Source organism: Sciurus vulgaris (genome assembly GCF_902686455.1).
Source record: "Sciurus vulgaris genome assembly, chromosome: 4".
NCBI lineage: Eukaryota > Metazoa > Chordata > Mammalia > Rodentia > Sciuridae > Sciurus > Sciurus vulgaris.
The window spans coordinates 180,744,981-180,755,658 of record NC_136464.1 but is presented as its reverse complement, the minus strand read 5'-3'; positions in this window follow the sequence as shown (position 1 = coordinate 180,755,658).

The window sequence follows — 10,678 nt, the reverse complement described above, 5'->3', positions numbered from 1 at the left end:
ACCTGCACAGACTTCCTTCTCCGCTTCCCTGACTGGGTGTACCAGAGCCCCTGCTGCCTGGATGTAATGAGGTTCGTGGGAGATGCATGGTCCTCTGCAGCGCTGCTCTGGAAGAGGCCATTAGGACCAGCCGCATGGGCTGAGGAACTGCCCACTCGGCAGCAGTCCTGCTTCTCCTCCCTGGTGCATAGAGAGTGCTGCTCCATTTTCTCTGTGTAGTTCCAAATATGCATGCTATGTCCCAACTGCTGCATGAAAGACCAACGAATCCATTTGATCCTGTGTTCACCCATTCCATCAGTCACCATTTATTTTGTGCCTACGGTGTTAGGCACTGTGCTAGTTGCTGGGTGGAAAGAAGAAAGAAGGTTTGCATGCTTCTTACCTCCATGAAGCTTTCAGACTTCTGGAAAGTAAACAAAGGTAATGGGGAAACGACAGCAAGGGATGTAATGCTAATTACAACTATATATCATGAGATGTCCTGTGAGACAGAGACAGGACAGCTTCTGTGGACAGCCTGAGCAGTCATCTGGGTCTTGTGCTCATAAGAGCTGTGCTCCTCTTAATGTTCCAATTGCACCTTTTGAAAATTCTAAATTATTCTCCAACCAGAAGTGCCATGTTTTCATCTTTCTCCAGCCTCTGAAATTACTTTGCATGTTCAAAGATGCTACTTTAATTATGAACGTGGGACTGCCTGTTTTAGATATGGCGATGAGGAAGCACTATCCAAAGAAGGTAATTCCAATCAGATTCTTTCTAAGTCATAAGGTAGGTCATACTGACTCCACAGACAGCTCTCTCCCTTTTCCTGATCTACCCTTTGCTCTAGCTAAATCAATGTGATCTGTAAGAATTAACAGACTAAGTAGTGGAAGAAAATTCAAAAATACGTCTACAAATCAAATCCTTCTAAAAGTGGACCAATGATCTAGAACAATAAACAAAACAGGCCAGTAAAATATGAAAAGATGGGCATGCCAATAATCATTAATATAAAAAATTAATCATAGGAGATCATTGATCTCACTGATCAAATTAGAAATAAAAAATGTAAAATCTATGGTCAGTATCCTTGTTTTGGGAACATTAAGTTAATATAATCACAAAGAGATGGAATTTACTAGAAAGAAATCAGAAAATTCAGAGTTGGGGAGGAGTGTTGGCCTCAAGTAAATCTTAAAATAACAGTACTGGAAATCCTGCTTAAGAACTGCTCTGAGCATCCAATTATTACAAACACCGATGACTCCTATAGCAAAATTGATTGCCCCTTCCTTTGCTCATGCCGTTTCTGGATCAGGAGATGTACAGGCATCTCACCCCGCGTCCTGTGGCTCATTCCATTACTCTCAGGGCACTGTGGGTTGTGTAAGGGGCCTCTTCCTCACTCTTCCTCAGGAAACCCACACAGCACCCTCCATTCTTCTTTATGGCTGAGTAGAACTCTGTTATGTTCACACCCCGTATTTATTTCATCCAGTCATCTGTTGATGGACATCCAGCCTGATTCCATAACATGCCTATTGTGAAATGCAGTGCCACATACATTGGAAAAAGGAAACTGTGTCATTTGCAGGTAAGTGGATGGAACTGGAGAAATGGACTCAGAAAGTTGAGGGTTGAATATTTTCCCTCATAGGAAGAAGCTAAAGAGGAAAAAGGAATAAAATGAAAGAGAATCTCATGAAAACAGAAGGGAAATCCATAGAAGAGGTAATGAATAAAGGGAGAGGTAGGAAGGGAGGGGAAGGACTGGGAATGAATTGGAGCAAATTGTGCTATGTTCAGTGTGAATATATCACACTGAACCACACTATGATGTGTAATTATAACACACCAACGAAAAACTAAAACAGAAAGTTCTGGATTGAATCTACATGTACAATGATAGGTATATTAGTTAACCTGTCTCTTCCTCCTTTGTAAAATGTCATTAGCAATAACTTTCTTATATGGACATTTGGTGAATTAAATGAAACAATGTATGCAAAACATAATGCAGTGTCTTAATCATTACTTAGTAAAACCTTCAACTACATTTGGCTATTTTTTATGAATTGCATTTTGGATTAGTCCATTAGTCTGATCTACAATTTCCTTTTTCCAATGTATACAGCACTGCAATTCACAATAGGCATGTTATGAAATCAGGCTGATGTCCATCAACAGATGACTGGATAAAAATAAATACGGGGTGTGAACATAACAGAGTTCTACTCGGTCATAAAGAAGAATGGAGGGTTTCTTGAGGAAGAATGAGGAAGATCATATCTTTTGGGTATGATTATGGTTTTCTTAATAATTTTCTTAATATTTATAATAATTTATCTTTTTCCCACCACTAGAGTTTTAAATATTTACTCCCTGTTCCTTTTCTTTTCCTTTATTATTATTATTATTATTTTTTTACTCTTTTGGATATATAAAAGTTTTAACTTACACGTTTTCAAATCTACTGATGTTAATTTGATGTCCTTTTACTGCCTTTGAATTTAGAAACCACTTTCTCATTGAAAAATCAAATTAATGTTTATACATATATTATTTTGTTATTGCTATTTTCCTTCTCTATTTAACCATTGAATCAATTTGGAAATTTGTTAAGATGACACACATCTATGATGTCTTTAACAACAAAGAATGTACCCTCCAAAAAATCAGTATCCACACAGAAAGGATAAATGGAACATTTCCCAAGTTCAAAATGTACACTTACGAAAGAGACATAATTGAGCCACAGACTGGGAAAAAGTTTATTTGAAGGACTTGTGACCAAATGCTTAAGTCAGTTTTTCCATTGCTGTCACCAAAAGTCCTGACAAGAACAATTTTAAGGAGGAAGGTTTCTTTGGGAGCTAACAGTTTCAGAGGTCTCAGTCCATAGTTGGCCCGTTACATTCCTCGGGGCCCAAGGCGAGGTAGAACATCATGGTGGAAGGGTGTGATGGAGGGAAGAGGCTCAAGACATCACACCAGGAAGCAGTGGGAAACTAAGCTCAGCTCACAAAATATATATCCCAAAGGCACCCCTGCTCAGGAACCCACCTCCTCTCACTACACCCTACCAGCTTACAGTCACCACTTGGCGAATCCCAAGGATTTAAAGCACTGATTGGGTTAAGGCTGTCATAACCAATTCATTCCACCTCCAAACCCTGCATTGTCTCACACAGGAGCTTTTGGGAGAGACCTCATATATAAACATAGCACCAAGTATACAAAAATTCCTACAAGTCAGCAATTAAAAGGAAAATAACACATAAAAATTAGACATAAGCTGGTGTAGCTCAACTGCAGAAGAGCTGAGGAGAGCTGCAGGTATGGCGGTGTGCCCGCAGCTCTGATGACAATGGTTCAGAGTGAGAAACAACCCTCGTGCTCAGCAACAGAGGGATGGAGAGACAGATGGCATGGATATGATGTGCAGCGCAGAACAGTGTAGAAGCAGGAAGGAGGACCGGTGCTGACTCAGGCTGGATGCCCATGGCCCTCCAGACACTGAACCAAGTCCTAGACACCGGAGGTCACACATCTACAGCTCCATGCATACTAATCACCCAGGGTGGAAAGATCTATTCAGACCCATAGAGGACCAGAGGTTAGGGGAAGTCGGGAATGGGGAAAGACCACTCAGTGCCCAAGGGTCTTAAATTTGGAGAAAGGAAAAATGCTTTGGAACTAGAGAGGCACAGTGGTTGTGCAATATTGTTAAAGTGCTAAGTTTTACTAAGTTGCTCACTTTTACATGCTATGTGAATTTTACCTCCAAAATTACTTTAAAGAATGGATGGTCAGAAGACTTGGCTACTTCGCCAAACAAGATATGTGACATCATGACATCATGTCCAATACACATGTGACAATGACCGACGTTATGAGTTATCAGGGAAAAGATAAAACCTCAATAAGAAACCATTTTATACCCACTTGAATGTGAAGTAAAACAAAAACATCATTAGAATATAACAGAACAGATGCTTTCAGTTTGCTAGAGGGAATGTCAAATAGCTCAAAGACCTTGAACAGCAAGTTGACTCTTTCTTAGAAAGATAAGCACACTGCCAAAGCATGACCCATCCATTCCAATTCTGATCTTGCTCTCAAGATCCTTGAGAATGTGTTCCTCTGTTAAGGAGAATGACTTGTTCAAGACAGTTCTTAGCAGCTGGATATGCAAGAGCCTACAAACAAAAATTGTCCAATGAGCCACCAATAGAAGAAATGGTAAAACAAAGAGGCAAAAGCCCTGTGGCTAATCCATACTAACCATCTATCATCAATAAGAACGAAGACCACTGAGAACTCAGGCAGGATGCATGGATTCAGTGAGAATATTTTAAGTGGGAAGAACAGGACACAGGATAGCATTTTGATTTATCTCACTGTTATTAGGTTCATGAGATGATGGGACATGTCAGTATCTTTCATTAACTCTTAGTTGCATGTGTATAAATAATTTCCAAGATTCATAAAACTGAACGCTGATATTTGGATATTTCTTTTGTATTAATGGATAATAATATTTTTCTTTGTTAGTGTGATTTTTTCATATTTTTTTCAAAATAACTAACTTATTTTCTGACATTTCATTGCTATGAACACCACGGCCCTCACTGTTTCTCATTCTGTAACAGGTTTTTGTACCTCCAGTTTGAATATATGTTTTGCTGTTTTGTCTTTTAGAATTAGTATCATGCCTGTGTCCAACCTCATTTGGCATGCTAATAGGAATACACCTGCTGATTTGCCATCATATGACATAATTTCCTAAAGTGCCACCTGTGATACAACATATTGTACAGCTTCGATTTAAAAACTTTATGAATATTAAAAGCAAATGCTCCTGCTTCCTTGAGTGCATTGGCTTCATATTCTGCTCACCAAGCCTAACCCAGGTGTTGATTTAAAATTCAGTGGTACAAAACGATTATCTATCATTCTAAATTATCTCATATTCTTCTAATCCTCCACGTATCTGAGACAGAAGCCTGGGAAACACGTTCTTTCCCATTGACCATGTAGCACATTTTGTCATTAGCGGCTGAAGCTTCGTCATTTGGAATTTCAATCTAAACAAAGATTCATAAGTGCGTCTCCCAGCAGCTGCCTTGTCAGGTTGTGAAAGGGAAAAATTAAACTAGTATATTTATTCCAAGCCTCCTCTGTGATGGATCTCGTATGAGAGCTTTATTTCCTGTTTATCAGAAATAAGCCTATGGAAGACAGGGTATGTAAGTGATTATGCAAAGCCATCACACAGATGGTGGGTCATAATAAGCAATTGTTGATGGGGATTTGGTCCTTTAACAAGTGAAGAGAAATGGCATCTGACTCTCCTTTTTATTAATGGTAATACCTAGTGCTTGTTAAATTTGGTGGCACTTCCACTTTATCAGAAAAAAGAGATCTGGCATGGATAATAATGGTTATTAAAAGGGGATGAAAAAACCCAGGTTTTCATTTATTTTCTCTGGGTAGACAGAGATGCTACTGTAGATAGAGAAGGAGATAGACAGAAAGACAGGTAGACATTATAAAACAACTAAAAATTAGGGAAGCCACAGTTATAATGAATCTTTTTCTGAAATCCATCAATCTTTTTTCATTAATCTTTTAGACTAAAACTTGGGGAAGCAGAACATGCATTTCTCCAATTGTTTACTTTTTAGCCTCTTTCTAGCTGTTACTTGTATAGTAGTAGGAGTATAAAGCCACTGGTTCAGATACTCATTCATGTATTTGTTTAGAAGTATTTTATGAGACTGGCTTCTTCCAGGCACTGTTCTGAAAGGAAGCTTTGAATCAGAATATGGTCTCTATGTTCAACCTGAATAGAAATATGAATATCTGGCCTACTGGAAATCCCTGGAATGAGATTAAATTTATCATTTATTCAACCAAGAAAGTGTTCATTAAATATTTATTTTCTTGCAACCTAGAGGTGAGGCTGGACTAAAATGGATAAAGCTACCAAAACTGCAGTACAGGGAGACTTGCCTTGGCATTTTCAACTGCTTAAAATTTGAATGTAATAATGTAAGTACAGTTCTTGCCAAGCTATGCCTCTTTCTGCTAAATGCCTGAAGCAAATATCCCCAGACATTGCCAAATGTCCCTCAAAAGGTGATATTGCCACCTGTTGAGAACCATTAAGAGAATTGAGGAATAAAAAGTATAAAGACCTCGGAAACTCATAAAACCAAAAGTCTGAGTAGGTACAAAATTAATGTTAGTTACCATAGCAAGGGTATAAACAGTTCTCCTTCTCACAACCATTAATGCTGCACAATATCTATTCAGTCTTGTGCTTCAAGAACACATCTTTACTTGAACCATTCAGGAATTTGAAATAAAACCATATTGTTGAGACCATAAAATGAACAAGAATCGCTACTACTATTTCTTGTTGCATAGTTTGGAATAATGTTATTAACAGCCAAATTAAAAACTGACAAAGTGATCAAGAAAGGTTATGGCATCAGCAGAATGCAAAATGAGAATAAAAATTGCTGGTGGTAAAGATTTTTAATATAACGTTTAGAAGAGTGTTTAGAACATGCTTTACTTTTTTTTTTTGTCAAGTACTTCACTCTTTATAAATTAGAATTTTTGATTCAATAACTAAGAAAAGACCTTTAAAAGTAGGAATGAGGAAGAATCAAATCAAGGCAACATTAGTATGCTTTTTAATGTCATTTCAGAGTTATGTGTGACAGTTGATCTCAATGTTGACATGATTGGCATTTGGTGTCAGATAGTTCTTTATTGTTAGAGATACCTTGTGCATAGTAGGATTCTTAGTAGCTTCCCTGGTCCCTATTTGCTAAATGTCTGAAAAAAATGTCCTCAGACATTGCCAAAGTTACCCCAAAAGCCAATATTACCACCTGTTGTGAATCATTGAATTAAGGCAGTGATTGAGGAGGAAAAGATGTGTGGGCTCCTGAAAGTCTTTGAGAGAGGACTCATACAAAGGGAACTTTGGCCAACGGGCTAGAATCTACAGCCAAGCATCACTAGTGACAAATAAAATGCATCCAGAATATTCTGAAAACATTTGCAGGCAATCTGAAATACACATGCAGACTAAGACAAATGAAAGCAGACTGAAAAATTTCTCAAGATGTGAAAATGAACAGTGAATATCAAAAAGTCAAGCGAGTAATTCTGTAAGTCAGTGACAATAGAGATCAGTATTCATAATCTTTGTTTATTTCAACATCTGTTTAAATGTTGTAGTTTTTGGATTACAAATATAAAGTGAAGTTAGCAGATACTAATTTTGACTAACTATGCAATCATATTTTGACTTTATTTTAAAAAGATCAAAAATATGTATACTAAATAGCTTATCATCACTTTTCTCAATTATCCAAACAGTAATTAGCTTGAAAAACTAACCTTAATGAAACACCTGGTGTCTTTAAAAGACCTAAATAATTTACCTAGGATTTTATCAATAATTTCAACTCATTTAAGTACATAAATTTGCTAACTTGTTAGGACTCATTTATGTTAAATCTGACTCTCACTCAAATGTATTTTTTGAGGTGGGTCAAGTAACAATGTCTAAGTCCAGCTAAATTTTTAGTTTTAAAAATTCATTAAAATGGCATCTCTAACATTATCTCTAATGTAAAGATGTCAAAATAAATTTCCAAAAAATTTCTTTCCTATCCTCTATATGATGAATCTAAAAAAATAAATCTGTTTTTATGGTAAAAAGTGGGACAGTCATTCCTCAACCTGTGCTGCTATTTGTCAGCGGTGGACTGGTGGCCTGCCATTGAGAGATTGCGTTCATGTGGCAGAGGGTAGAGTCGGTGTCCAGTGGAGTGAGTGTCCCTGAGCCAGACCCTGGCCACCACTGCTCTGCACCTGTGTGCACAGTTGGTCTTCCTCTTCTTTCTTCTTCTATCCTGTTCTGGATTTCTATTAAGCACCATCCAGGGACCTCCTAGCCAACACTTCAACCGTCAAATCTTTAGTAGGAAAACTACACTCTTTATAAGGGAAAAAAATAGCTTTCCATGGTTGCATAAATGTGAAATACCAGGTTATATTTAGAAAAGAAGTTTCAGTGACAAAAAAAACCCTGTGGGTTCTTTTTAGATAAGAACAAAACTGATAATCCATAGCTCAAAAATATTAATGATTCAAAAGATGCAAAGAATTTAGAAAGGACATTTTCAGACATTGTGTAATAAGCATATGGAATGAATTGAGCAAAATAACCATCAAAGAAAATAAATGAATGAGCTTAAGAAGCAGACGTTTGTACAAGAGGAAAAGGATTAAAGCATGCAAGGGCCGGTCAATGTGTAGATCTGTGATAAAAGTGGACAGCCTCTTTGAAGCACATGGTACTTTCAGCTCATCCATCTAGAATATAAATCTACCCTTTTAATTAAAATATGCCTTCCAAAGCCCACGCATATGTCTTAAAATACTTCGAGTTACGTTGGGGATGGCCTAGGGCATAATTTACATAGGTAGTTGGAGTCCTTGGCTCGTTAATGAAAAACATACCTGCCACACAGGAAGGAAAATGGAGAAAAATTTCTATCATGCCCATTAGATCTAGTAATAATTCCACTGTGACTTACTGCATACTGGAAAGAAGCTGTGGGTCAGTTGATCATGGCTGAGGAACACAGAAGTCTAACATCAGTGAATGAATGTAATCCCTCCACCCTTCCTTACTGCAGGGAGGCAGGAGTCCTTCTGGAACCTTGATAGGAGCCAGAGCCATCTAGATTCCTTTCCTTGCCTGAGCTGGGCTTCCCTCAGCTCCACCCCACAGGTCTGCTACAAGGAGGTTTTTTTTTTTTTTTTTTTTTTTTTTTTTAAACGCTTTCTTGTTTTTTAAAATCTATTTTTTCTCCTCATCCCTGGTTGTTCATGGCTGATGTATTGATACCGAAGGCGGGACATTTTCATTGTGCTAATCCAGCTGAATATAAAACTACCATTTCTAGGACACGTGTACATGTAACAGACACCACTGCTGGCTAACACCCGACATGTTTATCTTAATGGAGACACTGTGCCATCTTTGTCTTCCACTATTTTAAAGGTGAATGATAGAAGAGCAGTCATGTTGATAGTTCAAAGTCATGTGACTATGAAGAGCTCCAGAGGTTATACCTTGCACACTGTATTTTGACTCATTTACAATATTCTGAGAGATTATTCTAATATTGCTGTTGGGAGATGAATTGTTCCCCTGTCCTTAGCCCACAGCACCCAGACTATGGCCTTACTTGAGCAGTGTGTGTTGGCAGATGTAATTAGCTGACTTAAGGAGTTCATGCTGGAGCCTCATAGACCCCTGATCCAACATGACTGCGGTCCTTATGGAGAGGGGCAATTTAACATAGAAACACACAGGGAGAAGTCTTGAGAAGATGAGAGCCGAGGTGAGGGAAGTGTCTCTATACCCCAAGGACCACCAAAGGCCCCAGAAAGTCACCAGAAGCCTTGCAGGGGTAAGGGACAGATTATACCTCTTAGAAGGATCTAGTCCAGGTAACACTTGACTTCTGGTCTCCAAAACGGTGAGAAAACACATTTTTGTTTTTTATAAGTCACACAGTATTTGGTAATGGGCATTTGGTTACTGTAGTCTCAAGAAAACTAGTATTCTATTCAGCTTTTTAGCAGCTGTGACTAATCACAGATTAGTCACTAATCACCAATCAGAACAACCACAGAGGAGAAAAAGTTTACTTGGGGGCTAATGGTTTCAGAGGTCTCAGTCCGTAGAACACTGGATCCGTTCCTTGGAGCTCAAGGTGAGGCAGAACATCTTGGCAGAATCGTGTGGCAGAGGTAAGTGGCTCACATGATGATCAGAGGCAGCAAGAGACTCCACTCATTAGATACAAAATATGAACCTCAAAGGTAAGCCCCCAATGCCCACCTCCTCCAACCACACCCTACCTGAGGTACCTTTAGTGACCACTCAGTTAATCTCCATTAGAGGATGAATTCACTGATTGGTCTAAGTCTCCCATAACCCAATCTCCTCTAAACCTCCTTGCTTTGTCTCACATATGAGCTTTTGGTGGATACCTCACATCCAAGCTATAAGAACTAGCAACAGCATTTAACAGTTGAAGAAACTGAAAGCTCTAGAAGGAACCACAGCCCAGGGAGGAAAGTGGGACCACATGCTTCTCCTAGTGCTAGGCTTCTCATTAGGAAAATGATTTCAGGTCAGAGACTATTTCTAATGTCTCTTTGCAATTCTGGGAGAAAAGGACTTCAAATTATCAAAGAAAAGATTTTTCACAGTTTTTATATCTATCAGGAGACAATAGATTAGTTATGATAAAAAGAGAAAACAATGTCCCTAAAAATTGAGAAGTAATACAGAATCATGTATGCCTGTTAAATAGTTCGACCTTGAAAAATGATGTAACTAATTACCTGCTAGATAAGAAAAGACCTCTAAGGGACATTTCAGATTGAGTGTCAGTGATAAGGAAAAAAAAAAAAAAATAACATGTTGAAGGCACAAGTGAGCTGAATATTTGTGATAGATAATCAGGCTGTACTTCATTAAGGAAGAAAAAGGCAAACTGGGAAAGAGGTTTCAACAATGCAAACTGTAGGAATTATCAAATAGATCCGTTTTGAATGTGAGAGTGATCACATAGGAAGGGACGTG